The 17,029-nt window shown below is 40.5% G+C and overlaps 1 protein-coding gene across 1 annotated transcript in view; it reads left to right on the top strand.

Moving 5' to 3' along the window:
- Positions 1-17,029, top strand: part of robo1 (roundabout, axon guidance receptor, homolog 1 (Drosophila)) — a 206,046-nt gene that overhangs the window by 19,856 nt on the left and 169,161 nt on the right. The gene's annotated exons all lie outside the window — the stretch shown is intronic.

The following is a 17,029-nucleotide window of genomic DNA, read 5'->3' as shown; positions in this document are numbered from 1 at the left end:
AATGAGGTGAAGTTGGAGAAAGACATTTGTGAAAATGTCTGTTGTACTTTTTATTTTCCTCAAATTTCAGTGACAGATAAATAGCTCCTGGTTTTATTCAATTTTTTCTTTTTAATTAGATCAGTTTATGCATTTTCCAAAAGCAATATGTCATAGTGCTCTCTCATGTGGAAATGAGTAGCGCTTTTGAATCAGTTTTTTAGTCTGAAGATAATTTTTTTACTCATCCGTCCTGTTTTATACACAATTTCAAATCTTGTTAGGTACAGGTATAATTATTTATGGCTCAGTTTGACTTTTCAAGAAGTGTGTTTAAAGAATTTCCTTCCGTCAACACGACCTAAATCATGCCGTAGATGAGAAAATCACGTACAGACGTTTTAATGTCACCATAATTGGCAGTCGTATCGGTTACACCGTGTTGATTTCACTCCTTTTTCCACCCAGCTCTCATCAGACTGGATGACGGGTCCATGCAGCCCTGCTTAGCAGAGCATTTCACACCCACTGCTTTCTGTTATTACCTATTCTGGCTCCTTCTATTGCCTTTCACCTCTCATTCATTTTCTTTTACCATGTTCAAGCCACCACCTTCTTTCTCTTCATATTTTGACACTATCTTGGAGGCAATTTACATGTCAAGCAGGGGGCAGCATGTCATTCCCTCTGCTCTGATTTAATAGTGTGTGCGTGTGTGCATGCGTGCGTGTGAGTTTGTGAGAATTCGCTTGCATGGGTGAGGGATCACTACCTCTGCAAAAATGCTTTCAATATAACCCGTGGAGCTGGATCTGTGACTGGCAGCAGTTATTAGGATTGAATTCAGCCTGTGGTGAGTTGACACTTTGTGATGGCATCACATGCTATAATAGCCCAGGTCTTTTATTATCCATATCACTTCATGCTCCTATTCTGCTCTAGTTCTAACTGAAAAGTTACAAGGTGACATCCATCAGAATCATAATGGCAGCGTGACGTACATTATCTGCACGTGTATCGGAGTTGGGAACAAAGATTTGAAAAATAGATATTCTGTGTTATGTAAGGCTCTTGATGCCTCAGGCGAGGTGTTAAGCTTCAGTGACAGTTCACCCAAACCAGAGAGGGATGTCAGATCTGAGTCATGAGTTGTGCTTTCTGCAGATGTGTGAGCACAGTAGAGAAACTGTCACAAACATCTAGATGTGGGGAAATCCGAATTCCACCCGGGCCATGTGTCTTCTATCTTCCGATGTCTTTCAGTGAGAGAGAAGTGTCAAGGCATCACTTTGGTTTTATTTCTTTGCATACTTGCTGTCTGACAGCTCTTTTAATTTTCTCTGCAGTAAACACTGGCAGTTCCCAAAAGCAATGATAAGACTGGGGAGGTTAGAGTGATGGATGCAGTTTTTCTGACTCTCAAGCACTTTTATGTGAGGTTGAAGGGAACATACTTTTGCAGTTTCTTCTCTATACATTTTATTTATTGAGCCTTTATTCATTTTAACATTTGGCTTCTTTATTTTAACATTGGTTATTGGGATTTGTTTTTCTTCTCTTTTTAAGGGCTTGGATGTTTCTTACGTGTTTCATATTTTGAGTGTGTGTGTATTCTGTCAGACAAATTCCAGTCTGTCTTTTGCTGTACTCCTAAGACACTTTGGGATATGACCAGCACACACATGACCAGTGTATGTGAATGATCATATATGATTTCCGTTTTGAGGTGTGGACATTGTTCTTAAATGTATCAGTGTGAATGTATAGAGCCTTTATGAACTCAAAATAATGTCTGATCATGGCATATACTGTGTGTAAGCAAACAAAAACATGTCGACAAGAATTTAGAATATCTGAATATTTCACTGATTAATATTAACTGATTAATATTACAGTTTTTCAAGTTTTCATAAACTATTAAAACTTTAAAACACTATAAAAGTGAAATATTAAAGCTGTTTTAATTTGACCATGTGCAGTAATTGTATCCAGTATTATGAATATATTTAGTTTGCTTGCATTACATCAGAAAACTGGACATAATAGTCTATGAAGTGTTGGAAGCTGATACTTACTGACAATTCTTTTATCTAAACTTTTCTCTTTGGTTTCACTCTGCACTGAATTCTCTTCCATCTGTTCAGCTAAGCAGGCACAACTTTATTGTACCAGATATATAAAGATAAAGAGGTTGTCTGTTCACTCTAATTTACCTCCTGATCATGTCCATATTGCTTCACCAGCCTCTGTGCAACAGGCGCCTCATATAATTTTAGAGGTGGGTTGTGTTGGGGAGGATGATAGAGCCGTATAATGTTTGATTTGTATTAGCTTTAAATTTAAATTTCTGCTTTGCATCACTGATTTTGTATTCTTACATTCCAAGGATTGTGAGGTTTGATGCAATTTATCTCAAAAGCGTTTGCAGACCCACAGAGCATCTGAGACTGACTGACACATGCAATATTTATATGTGTGAAAGTGTCACAATAGTTAATCTTGTTTTCTTCGTTCCACTGATGCGTCTTCATCGGCCGACCTGCCCTTTGATTCGATTGTCTAGACAACCCAACGCCATAACACGAGATATTGGATCTGTCATAGCCACAGTGCAACTTGACCAAATTAGATTTACTCATCTTTCTTCCTTTGTGCAAACTAATTAAAACAAACTCTCACAGATGAACTCTTAGATGAAAACACTCAGTTTTCCAGATGTTTTTTTTAAGCTATACTGGAGCATAAAGTGTTCATCCTCCACATGAAGTGAGTCACAAGTAGATATCAGGTGGAAGAGCCAGGCCTGTGTTGTACTCTGGGTTCCATATATTCCCTTTACATTCTGTATTCAGCCTGCTCGCCACCCCAAAGGTGATTAAATATGTGGTTAATACAGCACCATGAGAGTATTGAATTACACAGGAGCCATGCTGACCTTTTTAAATTACAGAACCAATTGTGCAAGATGGCAGAGGAAGTTTATAACAGGTACTGCCATGAGGAGCCTGGAGGAGAATAGATCTGCTGCCGCTGTGCTGCTGACCCTCTCCTTATTAGTCCTCTGCACCATAAGCACCATATTTAACACTCACACTTTCCTCTCATTCTCCCACTCGGGGTCTCATCTGATGGCAGATTGTTGGTCTATTTGTCTCTCACTGTTGTGCACACACAGCCAAACAGATACACATACATACACACCAGCATGAACTAATTTGACATTTCATTTCACTGTTGATGAGACGCTTTCTTTCACTCTTTGCACAATGTGGCCTCACTCCATAAATTTTGATCACTGGCCTTTATCTCAGATGCAACCTTGTCAGCATCTTGGCTTTCGATGATACGTGAAGGTCGTTCCTGATGTCGGATCTAATTTGAAAATAAAGCCAGAAAAATGAAGCTGGCTACTTTGGCATTGGCCACACGACTCCATGGAGTCACCGCCATTTTTCAGGGATGACTGTACTCATCTTCAATCCCCGTTGAGAGAATTCGAAACCTGACTGGCAGTAATACAACAATCTCCGTTTGGCAAAGGGCAGACGAAAGCTTTTTACCAATGAAATGTCAAAATAAAATATTCAGGCATTAAAAAACGAAGTATTTTTGTCCTTGCCAACTTTCTGGAGGGATCTCTGATTGCTTTATGCAGTACTCTGCAAAATGTCCTGTAATTGTATTTCCGTGAAGAATCCTCATTTCACCGCTGCTTTATACTCTTCTTTCACAAGGGAGATGGTGCCATTTTTAGAGAAGGGGAAGGATTGAAGGCTGGAACGATATAATTTCATGACACCATTCATTCTATTAAGAGATATTAAAAAGCTTTGTCAAAAAAAACCTTTACTAAACCTTTTTTCCCTGAACACTGTCCAGACTGATTCATCAGAGCAAACCAATCTGAGTCTTGTCAGTTAAAACTGCTTGTACGCTTATCCAAGCTGTTAGTCTTTGCATTATTTTCCCTTTCCCCCTTTTTTTTATACAACATATCAATTCCTTTTATTGTGTGTTCAAGACTACATTATTAGTTGTGTGTGTGGGGATTCAATCTGTCCCAACACCTCCATTATAAGTATGATATATGATAGTATTTGTGCTCAGGGAGCAAAGTGTTTGCTTTTGTCTTTAATGGAATCACAACAAGGTGTGTTCATGCAGTTGTTTACTCTGGAGCTGAAGTCATTATTGGGGCTTTGAACAGAAAAGCCTTGAATCAAAAGTCAGGAGATCTCTTGTGCTTGTTGATGTGTGGATGTAGATGATGTCTGTTCCCTGATTCGACACTCCACATCTGTGGCAGGACAGAAGATGGAAATGAAAGATAGAAAAGATAAACCATTAGAAATTTTGTTTTGCTCTTTTTTTAAAACCGCTAGCAGCCTGACCCTCAGGCAGTGTGATATTTGTAGTCTTACGTAAAATATCTCAAATAACTCATCTTTTTATGCTTGCACGATAAAACCTTATGTAGTTTAGTAACATTGGTTTTTGTAACCGCTGTTTCCATGCTACAGCTATTCATACCATGTACTATGCTGTGAGCACACATAAATACTCACACTGTTGTCATATTATTACATGATTGTATTCATTTTACAGAAAAACATTTTTGAAATATCTTATCGTGGTTAGAGCAGTAATATGTCAATGCAGAAAAACATTTTGATCTCAGGTCTAGTCACTGAACTATTGTCTATACAGCTTTACAGCAAAAACATAAAGATACATGGTACATTTCGAGATATGTCGTTTTAGTGGTGGTACGGAGGTGTCCCCAGTCAAATGACATGCTGTTCTATATTTACAGTAGATGTGAGTGTGAATAGTTTGTATGTCAGCTCTGTGGTACACTGACGACCTGTCCAGGGTGTGTCTCCAGCTCAGTACAGATAATATACAGATAAATTGAATTACCATGAGGCTTCCTTTCTACATTTTTAGCTGGTACCTCCTTTAAATCTAATAATCTCAAGCCAGTTTTTTTGCAATATTACTTGTTTTACCAAGCATATTTTAATGTGATGCTGGCATGTGCAAACTTCCTTTTCTTTAGATTTCTTTTACATTTCTGTTTTCAATAGAGGCTATTGTGAATCCATTAGAAAACAGAAGCAGTCTGTCTGCCCTCTTTGTTTTTATAAAAAGAGAAAAAGCAGCTCTACTCACAGATAATGTTATTGTTTAAAGCATCTGACAATATTCCTCTGTCCCGGGGCACACAGCCCAGTGTTTATCATCTCCCTGCCTCTCACTCCATCCGGCCGCCATTTAATTACAGAGCAGGGCACAAGCCAGTGTTTCCTCATCACACTCCCTCCGCCCTCAGGCCATCATTTAATGATGAAAAATCTGCTCCAGGAGGTTTGGGCATTTGTTGTGTTATTATTCTCCTCCTTTTTATTCTTCAGCCTTTTTCTCTTTTTGTCATGAAGGTGTGTGTTTGTGTGTCTTTCACACAGAATGCACAGCTTTTTTTTCCCTCTGGCATATTTTGCTCTCAGGCTTGAAATTTGATGTCCTGAGCTTCAGTTTCTTTATTCCACACCTGCAGTTAGAGCTTCATGTGTGTCCAGTGCGACTTCACCTTGACTCTCTTTGCGTGTCACTGTTAGAGCAGAATCTGTAACTGAGTCAGCCCAAGGGGAAGGTGAGATTCAGGACCAGCTGTACTTCCTGTAACAAAAACTGAAGTTAGAAAGAAACAAGACATCAAGATGAACTCATATAAAATTGGAAAGAAACTTTAATATCAGATGTTTTGACCCCACAAGTGTGTGTTAGTCATTGAGCTGTAAGGTCATCATATCATATTACTATTGACTAATCTGAGTCACCACCTTCACATGCACCTTCAAACTCTGAGGTAAAACAGAACATCCTTCGAGCAGCAATAAGATCTTTTTCTATTGAACATTGATACAGTGAATTAATAAATACTTTATTGATAAATCCTTCTTTGGATGAATTTGAATTGAATAAAAACTTAAAATGTTTTTGCCTCTTCCTTCGCTGTGCAGTGTGTGTGTGTGTGTGTGTGTGTGTGTGTGTGTGTGTGTGTGTGTGGGCACACACTTGTAAGTACATTTATGGATTGTTGTGCATGCAGCAGAGGTTATTGATTTCCATAGAGACATGACACGGGGCACCTCAGCATCTTTTCATCCCAAACCTGAATCTGCCCTGCTCCCACACACACACACACACACACACACACACACACACACACACACACACACACACACACACACACACACAGCCACTGCCAGCACACCCCCTCCCTCCACCACTCCCCCATCCTCGGAGCCTCAGCATCCCTCTCGCAGGGTTTGTGCTGTGGGGCTGCGGGAGAGTGTCATCTCAGAAATGAATTTCTCCTCACATCCCTCTCTCCATTAAAGAACCTGTTTGTGCTCTTACAGCAGCACGCAGCACTCCCCTGCAGCTGTTTGTGCTCTCAGACACAAGTACTTGTTATTTATACCTGTGTTGTGTCTACTGTGGCTACCATGCCTCTCATGCACTTAACAGGAAGACATATATTACTTTTGATGTGTCTTTGTTCATGTATATTAATGGATAATTCGGTTATTTTACTGATTGTGGCTCTTTTAAAATATTTTGCCACGTCACTGTGGAAGCTTTCTGGCCCTGTAGCTTTTCGAGCTGCACATCCTGAGGGCCAAAGTTCAGGTGAACACAAAGAGTCGTGATAACCCACCCCCTCATCACAATAAAACCGTTTCTGTCTTTTGTATAATTTGTTATTTTCTGGTTCTTTGACTCCAGTGATTGAGGTTTAACTCAAACAATAATAATATTCCTTTAGCCTCGACTACACCGTTGCCTTCAACACATGTTTATGAGGCTGAAACATTTGCCTGCATGTCTTTGTTGTTGTTTTATGAGTCCAATATCATTCCATTCTGTCATATATGCATGAAAATGTGTTTAAAAAGAACCAAAGTAATTATACATCGTCATTTGCAACACGCATGACATTCTGGTTTTATGTGTGATGAGGCACACATAGTGCATTGCATCTCCACAAACTGTTGATTTGGATTCCGGGCTCATCTTCGTAGATTGGGTACGCCGAGGGACTAGCAGACAAATTGAGCAACATCCATGATTGGAAATCTATGCATCTGCGTGCTTAGCAGGACAATGAACATCTCTGGTTTTCTCTGCAGAAGTCACAAACAGAGATTTCCCAGACATGTCTGTTGACTTTTCACTTTATAAACAAAGCAATTTTGGTTAATCAGTGTATGTTTGTGTGCATCCCTTATGCTCATCTGAGGACGTGCATGGCAGTGGATTAGTCAGTAGAAGTTTTTAGATTGAAGGGAAGAGAACAGTTGGATGCAAATCCCCACCTCCCCTGGAAGTCGCCACTCTATCTTGATGTTCCATTGAATTTGAGCTTTAAAGGATCTGCAGTACCACTGGGTATTCTGTGCATGTAGTCTAAACGGCCTTTGTAAAGTACTGAATTGTGAGCTCAATTTCCCATGCACGCTCTTCTTTTTCCTTTTCCCATTTGAGACAAGGCATTGGAGATGATCCCGCTATTATGGCAAGTGGCCGTTTTAAATGGAAGCTATTTCAGCTCTTTCATTTGTCAATCAGTCTGAAGAGTCAGTCTCCAACGGGGTCTCAATGTGAGGCTGTAATTGTCAGCGTCCCCTTCTGCCCAGTGCGCAGCCTGACATTTTGCATGTGAAAGGATCCTGAAAGAAGATGTGAGCGCTGAATTAATACCCAAACCGCCTTTTGTCTCCATCACTTTGGCTTCTGCTGCTTTGAGAAACAGAGGCAGACATGCAGACAATCGATGATGAAGAGGGGAGGAGGAAGGAGATCTATCTCTCTTTTTTTAGCCTGTTTTTCAAGATAAAACTGCAACATTCAACTCGACGGGTTAAATTCACCTGTAGTGCCCTTCCTCAGTGTCCATTTATGAATCGAGTAAAAATATTATATATGATATTTCATTATTCATGCTTTGTTTGAAATAGTCCAATATATTGACATAATTGCACCCAAGAAAGTTTAATGATAGCACAAACATTGACACAACTCTATAGACTAAAGATTATAGATTTCTATTAAGAAACATTGGACATATTGTTTTGTCATTAACATTTCCAACCAAATACAGAAGCAACCACTGATAAATAATGAGATAACTCTCCAATTCAACTAAATTAAAAATATGCTTCCTCACTGTACTGCATTTTAAAGACATTTAATATTGTTTGGGATTTTATTCGGTTTGAAAGTTGAAAAATATCAAACTTTGTGCCTCCGTCCTCAGAAAAATCAATGCACAGAAACACATCCTTTGGGAAATGAAGTACTTCATAATTCTCCACAATGTGAGGAAATGACTATCCAGGCTCAAGTGTCGATGTACATTGTCAATAAAAGTGCAACATTTTCATGTTTTATCGTCCATTGAACTAATTGTGATCTTAAAAACTGATTGGTTGCAACAGTGATCAAAAAAAAAAAATCAAATTTTACATGTCTTATTTTAAATCATTAAAATATTAACTTTTCCAGGGGGCTCAATATGTTTTATAATAAAAGCATGTGTGTGATTGCACTGTAAAGCTCCATGCTCTACACTGTGCTGTAGAGACTTTACAGCTGAATTTCTAGGAAACTTAAATGTCTGAGATATGAAATATTTAAATGCTTTGTTCTTTGAAAGGTTAGGTGCATGCACAGAAAAAAGTCTCCAAGTCTAAAAGAAGCTTTAAAAACAGGAACATGATGCAGCAACTGAACTAAACCAAAGGTTCTGCTACATTTTAGTTTAACATCAATATGTGTAACTTCAGTCTTTAGGTTTCAACACAAAAAGTTTGCATCAACCTTCCAGCCACAGTATACATATGTGTTCTTTGTTTACCTTCCCATTCACAGAAACGATAACCGAGCTATGACTACACACAAGCTGATAGTAGTCTGTCACAAAGCCCTGGCATCGATTGTGTTTTTAGGAAATGAAACATTGCTATTTTTATGAGTTTTCTTTATCTCCCCTAAATGCTATTGTCCCACCTGCACCCTCATAATCTCTACAGGCTCTCCCAGCCCTGTTCCAGCACGCTGCCGTCGTCGCTGCACACATTATGATTTGGATAAGAAACGTTAGGGGACATTGGAAGATAGGATTCCCGCCTAGACTTGAGGAATTTTCCTGTTTTGATATAATAGTAAGTATAAGCAGAAAGATATAAGTAAGATTATAAGAAAATAGGCCTGTCATAGCTCCAACTAACATGGCCAGATATTACCCAAACCTTTTTTCCATTTCCCTCACTATTTGACCACAATTTTTTTTTATCTCAATTCGATTATGAGTATAAGGATTCCATTTTCCTCTCCTGAACAATTTGAGGTTGACAGACGAGGTGTACTTAGCAGTTGCCAAGCTTTTGTTTGATGGGCTCCAAGATATTTCCCCGGATCAAGTCCCTGCACTTCATGTCTGGCTTATAAGCCTGATGTACAACCCCATTTCTCTAATGTTTACTGCAGCCTCATGAAGCTTTAATTAACGAAAGAGGTACCCCTGTTGCTCCAGAACAAGCTCACCTGATCAATTATTTCCATTTAGGAACACACATATATACACGCACTTGGAAAGAGAAAATTGCTTTAAAGCAGCAAATTCCCCTAATGAAGTACTGAAATCAGACAAGGAAGAAACGGGAGATTAGCTCGCTGTCAGCACTAAATGCCACCCAGGAAATGGTGTACACAAAGACAGTGGGAAATTAATTTGGAACAAAAAGCCATTGACAGATTTTCCAGCCTTATCTCCGCATGTGAACTTCACGAGGAGCGGGATGACATTGGTTTTATTACTGAGGAGCATTGACGGCGAGCGAAAGTGCTGACGAGAAGGAACGGGCGGGTGATCAGTCACAGGCTGGGCGCTCATCGCAGACGCTCAAGGATGCTGAGAGGACGTTGGCCTCTGTCATGTGATTGCCTGGATATGGCGGGGCAAAGTGTGGGGGTTAAACACACAGAGCTGGGCCACAACATGCAGGGAAAGGGAGAAACCCACATGCACTTAGTCAGACGCAGGTGCACAACACACGCCAGCATGTACTCCTTGTAAATTCAGTTTGTATAGACAGCTTGATGGTGATGGCGCTGATGCTGGTAGAACCTCAACTGTATTCAGCTGACTTATATCAAGTGTCATTTTTTACTGTTTCTGATTCTCTCCCGAATCCATATGATGCACCTCCCCCACTCTCCCCTGTCTCTCTCCGTCTCATATTAATGTCATGTCTTCGTCGGTAAGGGTGGGCTAGATGGGGCTGCCTCTACCATCTTGCCGCTCTTTGCTGAGTTTTATTGCCTGTGTCTGTCACACCTTCAGGCTTTGGTGCACAACTGCGGCTGTGTATTCAGCATTTGCTTTTATCAGCTCTGTGGAGTCGACTGCACAAAGTGGAGCTTGAAGGTTACAGTGCCCCATGAGCGGCAGCTATTCAAAACGATATATTGATATATCCTTCACGCCAATTTTATTGGTATAACATTAGTATTAGTCACAGTTTTTTATGCCTGAAGAGATTTGATAGTAACTTGCTGACTGCTGTTTGAGGATTTCTGACCAGTTTGTTCCGGTGGTTGTTGAAGGTTATTTAAATCCTCCGGATACACATTTGTCAGCATGTATTTAAATATTGAAGGGGAAACATCAACTACATCTCATCTTGTCTACAAAAGTTACAGGATTGTTTTTAAGATGTTCTCTTCATCAAAACATATCTTCAGATCTTTGCGTAGCTCTTAATGCAACACTCCAGTGCTCATATAGCAAAGTGAAAGAGATAGTGGTCGCTTTAATTGTTCCACCTGTCTAAACTAACTGTGAAAAGATCCATTCCCAATCGAATCCAATTTAAGTGATGGACGACAAAATCTGCAGTCCCTCCTCTGTTCAAAAACACTTTCTACACTTCAGCAGAAGTTAATGTGAGGTTTCAGCAGTTTTAATTACTAAACTAATCAAGCAGATATTTTCTAAAAATACAATTTTTCTATAATGAAATCCCTTCTTGTGTTTCACTGGACAGTGCAGAGCGGCTATGTGAAACAGTAAAGACCCACTTGTTTTTCTAAAGTGATTTGCCTTTTGTTGAGATTTCTTTCAGCCCCAGCACAAAGCAGAGGAACAAACCCTTTGATAACTCTGTAAATGTATCATATAGGCACGCGAGTATTGTTTTCAGACAGAGTTGAAAAACTGTGATCGTCTCCCATGTGGTCTTCCAAATGTGCTTTACACCATGCACGCATGGGTTTTCACAAGTGAACTGAGGTCAGTAGCAAATATTCCAGTGTGTCAAATAGGGGGATTATATAAAAAGAGGGAATTTTTGCAACTATTTATCCGGGGGGGGGGCCTTTTGAGCACACCCTTGGTCTTGACAGTTTCAAGACTTGAGCTGCATTTAATAGTATTTACACATACATCTAATATCCCTTCTCTTAAAGCTTAGGTGATCTGAGTCAAACTGTAGTATTTTTTAAAACAAAAACATAAATCAGATCAGATTTGACTGATGTCTGTGTCATCGATCAATAAGCTCACAACATGCTGATGCATAATATCTGTGTGTAACAACACCAAGGTTGCCGGGGCAGTGTTGGAGGACGCTGCCGTGCAAGATGAAGGTCAGAATGAATCTGGTTAATATCCAAACATGGTTGAATTGGCTACATGCGTCTAAGGCTAACAGTGAGTGAGCTCCTGCACAATGACTGCGCTGTAAGAAGATAATGAGATGTATAACAATGTGTATGCAAGGGATTACACATTTGGTGCAAAGGCTGCTTATGCATATTTCACTGGCATCTTCAATGTACACAGTGGGATTTGTGCATCTGGCCCCAGAGATTTGGCAAGGCTGTTACTACTCTATTGCACTGATACAAATGAATGTGAAAATAGACAGTGTTGACGGTTATTAATGGTTAAAGACCTCTGTTGTCTCTGTGTGACAGATTTGTGAGGATATAAACCTTGACAAAAGCACAATACCCACCCTTCAATGTTTGTGACATCATTTTCCCTCCATTCTGTGTTCAGTGATTTACCTGAAATTAATTAACTCTCGTGCCCTTTATTGCTATGACAATGCTGAGCGACGTGAAATTGACAGTGTTGACTTCATTATTTCTCATTTCCATATGAACAGCAGCACTGAAGAGGCCTTCAACCTACACACTTACCTCTGGACTGCTCATAAATTGCATCGCGAAGACGTACGCACAGAGTTACTCACACACTCCTCTCCACTCGCCCATACTAAAGCCGGGACATTACCATAGATAACTGCCCTTCACAATCTCTGACAGGTCTTTTTTCTTCTCTCCGTCTGCAATACAGTATCAGATTCTCTGGATGAAGTGCTGCTGGGGACAGAGGGTGTGAGGGACAGTATCGTTTGCCGGGGCCACTTATTAATTGGCCACTGCAGGACTTCGATTTACATGAATTGCAGCCAGGTGGTGGGAGGGGTCCAGGGCGTCTTATCAAAAAGGACCAATGCTTCACCAGCTTTGTGTGTTGGGTCATTAATCTTGCTGTCAGTTGAACTGCCATTCCGAATATCTTTTACCTCATCCTCGCTTCTCTCTCCCGCTCTGTCCGGACCGCCCAGGGTTGTCGGCACAGCGAAGGGGGGGGGGGGGGCCAGGCTCTCAGAGGCTTCAACCCATACACACCACTCATCTAATCACTTGATCAGAGCTGTGTTTGATGATGAGTGGGCTGAGAGGAGGTAACTCACAGTGTGGCTCATCTTTACCTGCGACTGATTGGAGCTTAACTCTCAAAGCTAAAAACTATGAAAGAACCCAATGTCCCCTTGTACTGAACTGGTGTGGTCATATCATTTCATCCCACTTTGTTGCATTCACTCCGCATCCATAGTAAAGCTTGGTCAATTCTTTTGTTTGCTGCACCAGTGGACCGTAGTCGCGGCTGTCGTCGGAGTGTGCTGACATGGCCGTTCTACATGTCTGAGGGAGAGGCCAAGGTGCTGAGCTCATGTTTCCTGACCCTGCAAGAAGCATAGTGATGAGGATGAGACTCAACTCTCACTCCACCAGGCATCAGTTGCAGTGTTAACTGTGAACTCCCATTTGAGACAATGTCCTTTAATACTTCACTCATGTGTTTTTATCAACTCGGCAAAAGTCTAATGAATTCCAAGGAAATTAATTATATTGAATGAGAAAGTTATTCATGAGCTGTGATGACATATGATTTACCCACTGGGTGAATTGAATAAGAAAACTGCTCACGCTGCTTGAATATCCTTTAAGTGCGAATCGCAACATGTGGGAGGAATAAATGAATCATATATTTTAATCTTCTTTTGTCATCTTCAATTAAGTTTCTGCGAAAGCTTAAAGATATACAGGTGAAGCACAGATTTCTGTCCCTGGTCTCACATGTGAGTAGCATCTTGCTTGAAGAGGTTTCCCTCTCTCGATATTTATCCTCAACATCTGTCAGTGCTGTACACATTCTTAGTACCTTGTGACAGTAACAATAATGAATGACAGGACACCGTCTTTTTAACAGCACCAAATGTTATCCAGCTCAGCAATTACAGACTTTAATGAGCCCTTTAATGACAGATTTAACACTTGTCTTATAATTTTATAGTAGCAATATACATCGATGGAGAAATCTCTCTGCCATTCTGAAAAAAGCCTCCGACTGAACCCTGTACCTGAAAGACATTTGCTCTCTATCTATTTAAAAGCACATATGGTCATTAGTGGTGTCAGTGCGTAAAGGCTTTACTGCGCCGGTCAGGGCTGATTGCCCTGGGAGGGAGCTGCAGGGTTATGTCAAGGTGACTATGCCACTGTGTCATTCCTGGGCTCCCTCATGCAGAACATTGCTTATTTATACATCTGATTTCTTTATTGAATTGGTTTTACTTCTCCCTCAACCACAGATCAAACCAAATTCCCCAAAGAAGCCTGACAATCAATAGTGAGGTAGCTGACGCGGCTCACTGGGACGAGGTGTGAGGGAGTAGCTGACAGGGCTCACATCACTCCTGCGTGAAATGTCCTCAGTACATCTGACATGTGCCGTCAAACACGACCCCCTCGCCGCCTTACCACGTCAGCACCAGAGACATCTGCAGTAAAGATTTACACGGGTTTGATTCCATTTCATCACTTTCCTTGCTGGGACTGTGACGTGTTAGCCAGGTCAGCTTTTTACAATCAGCGATACATCCACATTTACTGTGTATTGTATTTGTACCTGTCAACCTGCTTAGGCTTTCAGGAGTCTTGACGTTTCCAGATGTTTCTGCTCTGCCGCCATATGTTCAATGAAAACTGAGCCGCTTAGTATTGATTTCCCATCCGTCATGTGGTAATACTGGGTCCACCACTGAGAAATACTCTACATGTCTCACATGAGAGAGGAAAGATTATGGGGAATGAAATGTGCCATCCTTGTTTGTGTCAAAATAATATCAAAAAGAATGTTTCTCTGAGGAAACTTGCTCTGCTCTTTCTAAGTCTGTCATTTCTTTATAGTTTAACTACTCTCATCTCTATTGGCTTTTATCTGTTTCATTGAGTGTGTTTACGTGCAAACAGGAGTATAAACCTGGTTTTGATCATGTTTATGATATGAAGTTCACATGAAACGTAAGAAATCTACTTATTTAAATCCCTTTTTGGAATAAGTGCTTTTCTCTTTTTGTTTTAGTTGCAGATGTGTCCATTGTGCCTCAGGTGGGCATCGTCTGCAATTTATGAACAACACACGTAATTTGTCCCTGGTGCAAACAGTGGACATGCAGACTGTCGTAGTACGATGTCTAGACATGAGTGTGTCAACATTTCATCTGGTCTCTGCACTGAGTTACATCAGCAGTTCATTTAACAGAGCATTTACTGCTCGGCTTGATTTGCTGATCAGCAGTGATGGAAGATGAGAGCAACAATAAAATGTTCCTCCTCATTACCACCACTGCCAGACTTGCAGTTTCATTTCATTGCATAAATCATTACATTTTTCAAATTCAGTTACAAACTTTGAAAACTTTAGAGCCCAAACGATTTTGTGGGCTGATTCCAATATTGGGGAATAAAAAACAAAATCAGATACCGATATATATTGGCTGGTATACATACAAAAAATATTGTAGGAATCATAGGAATCCTTAGATGTCATCAAACCCTTATTACAAATACATTTAATTGATGTTTAATATTTTATATTTAACCATAAATTGTGTTATGAAATATTTTTGTGTTCAATGTTAACATAATTACAAATCTTTTCTGCATTATTTCTTCTGTGAAATAAAAGCATTCATATCAGCGCATGTGTACGCTGATACTGATGTCTGGGAAAAGGTCATATTGGCTGAGCAGCGGAGTTACTGTTCATCTAATCAAACATCATTACTTGGATACTAATGTTGAGATGCACTCACCCAGTCTGCTGAATCATAAATATGACTTTGGCAGATATTTACCTTGTAAGGCTAGAATAGAGTAGGTTCTTAAGCTCATCTGTGTGTGAGCCTGTAAACTAATGAGAATAGGAGGAATGTTGTAGAGAGCTTTGGATACAAGGACTGTATGAATGCAGTTAAGTTTAGTACAAAGACAGTAATAGTATGTGATCAATACTTTACTGTATCAGTTCAGGTAATGGAATCAGTGTCAGAAATAGTGACTGCTGCTTTATTCCAACTGTATGTTTGTCTCCATGTATCTATAAATACAGGAACAATAACTTCACTGAACCTGTCGATCCCTCCTTACCTGCCATAGCTGATGGCTCTTCCCTGACCTATAGTGCAGCACTGGAGCTGTCACACACACACTAATTTAGTAGTGACAATCCATCTCCTGCAAAAGGCCTCATGGCTTTTAGTGTATTACCACACATTAACACATCCCTCTATGCTGAGCCCACCCCCCCACATCTCCTCTGCCGGCCTATATTTTCTAAACGCTGATGAAGGAACGGTGGAAAAGACGTTTATTGTTCAATTCTATTGACCTGCAAATGCCGAGTGATTTATCCACATTTTTATTGGGTTGTTTCATTGAGTTTGTTGTTTGTGTGGAGGTTTTATGTTCAGCAGTACCACAGGAAGTGCCCCAGTGCTGCTACATACCCGATGTCTTCTGTCTTGATTTATCTGTTTAAAGAAGGAATTGAGGAAAGCGTGAGAGCAGTGACGTTCCAGTCCATTCATCAATGTAAAGGCCAGTTTCCCCTTGAAACCGAGGTAATTCCAACAGAGCCGTAAGTGCACCACTGTGGTCATCAGGAAAAACTGAAAACTGTTCATCTGAGAGTAATGTCCTGCACACTTCAGGAATACAAACGCTCAGGCAAGCGCCATCCCTCCCTTCAAGGCAGAGTAAGCTTTAACCTGCACACCACGTCAGGAGCCTTTACTTAAACATATCGTACGTTTTACCCTGAGGTGGAGGGCACATGGGGGCTACATCTCTTTATACCCAATTAAGCTTGCCACAGGAGGTAGATAGCCCCCCGACTGAAACCTCCTCTCCCTCGGTGCCCCATTAGAGTACTGAGAAGCCTGTAGAAGTCAGAATCCCTGGCGGACAAAATCCCTGACCTCGAGCCAAGGAGAAGTACTCCAGCTACCGACTGAGAGGCCATTCTTTGTTTATTTTTAGAGGAAGAAGCTACGACCGAGGCAGACCTGGAAAACAAGGAAAATACAGAGATATAACAAGCACACCTGAAAATAAGCTTAAACACAACTTGGAGTGCTCTCTCAGTAGACTCGCCTTGTCCTCCATTTCTGGTGTTAGCATCTCTGTGAACATGTGGGGAAATCCACCTCGGAGTCTCACTGGATGTATATTTATTTGTTTATTCTCTATCAGTCTGTCAGTGTTCTGTAAACCCATTCTTTTATACACCGAACCAAATCATGATAAATGCCCCAGTTTGCTTTGCCAGTGGTTTTTGCATCGC

This window comes from Paralichthys olivaceus, chromosome 11 (assembly GCF_024713975.1).
Source record: "Paralichthys olivaceus isolate ysfri-2021 chromosome 11, ASM2471397v2, whole genome shotgun sequence".
NCBI classification, from domain to species: domain Eukaryota; kingdom Metazoa; phylum Chordata; class Actinopteri; order Pleuronectiformes; family Paralichthyidae; genus Paralichthys; species Paralichthys olivaceus.
This window is presented reverse-complemented; position numbering and strand designations above follow the sequence as displayed.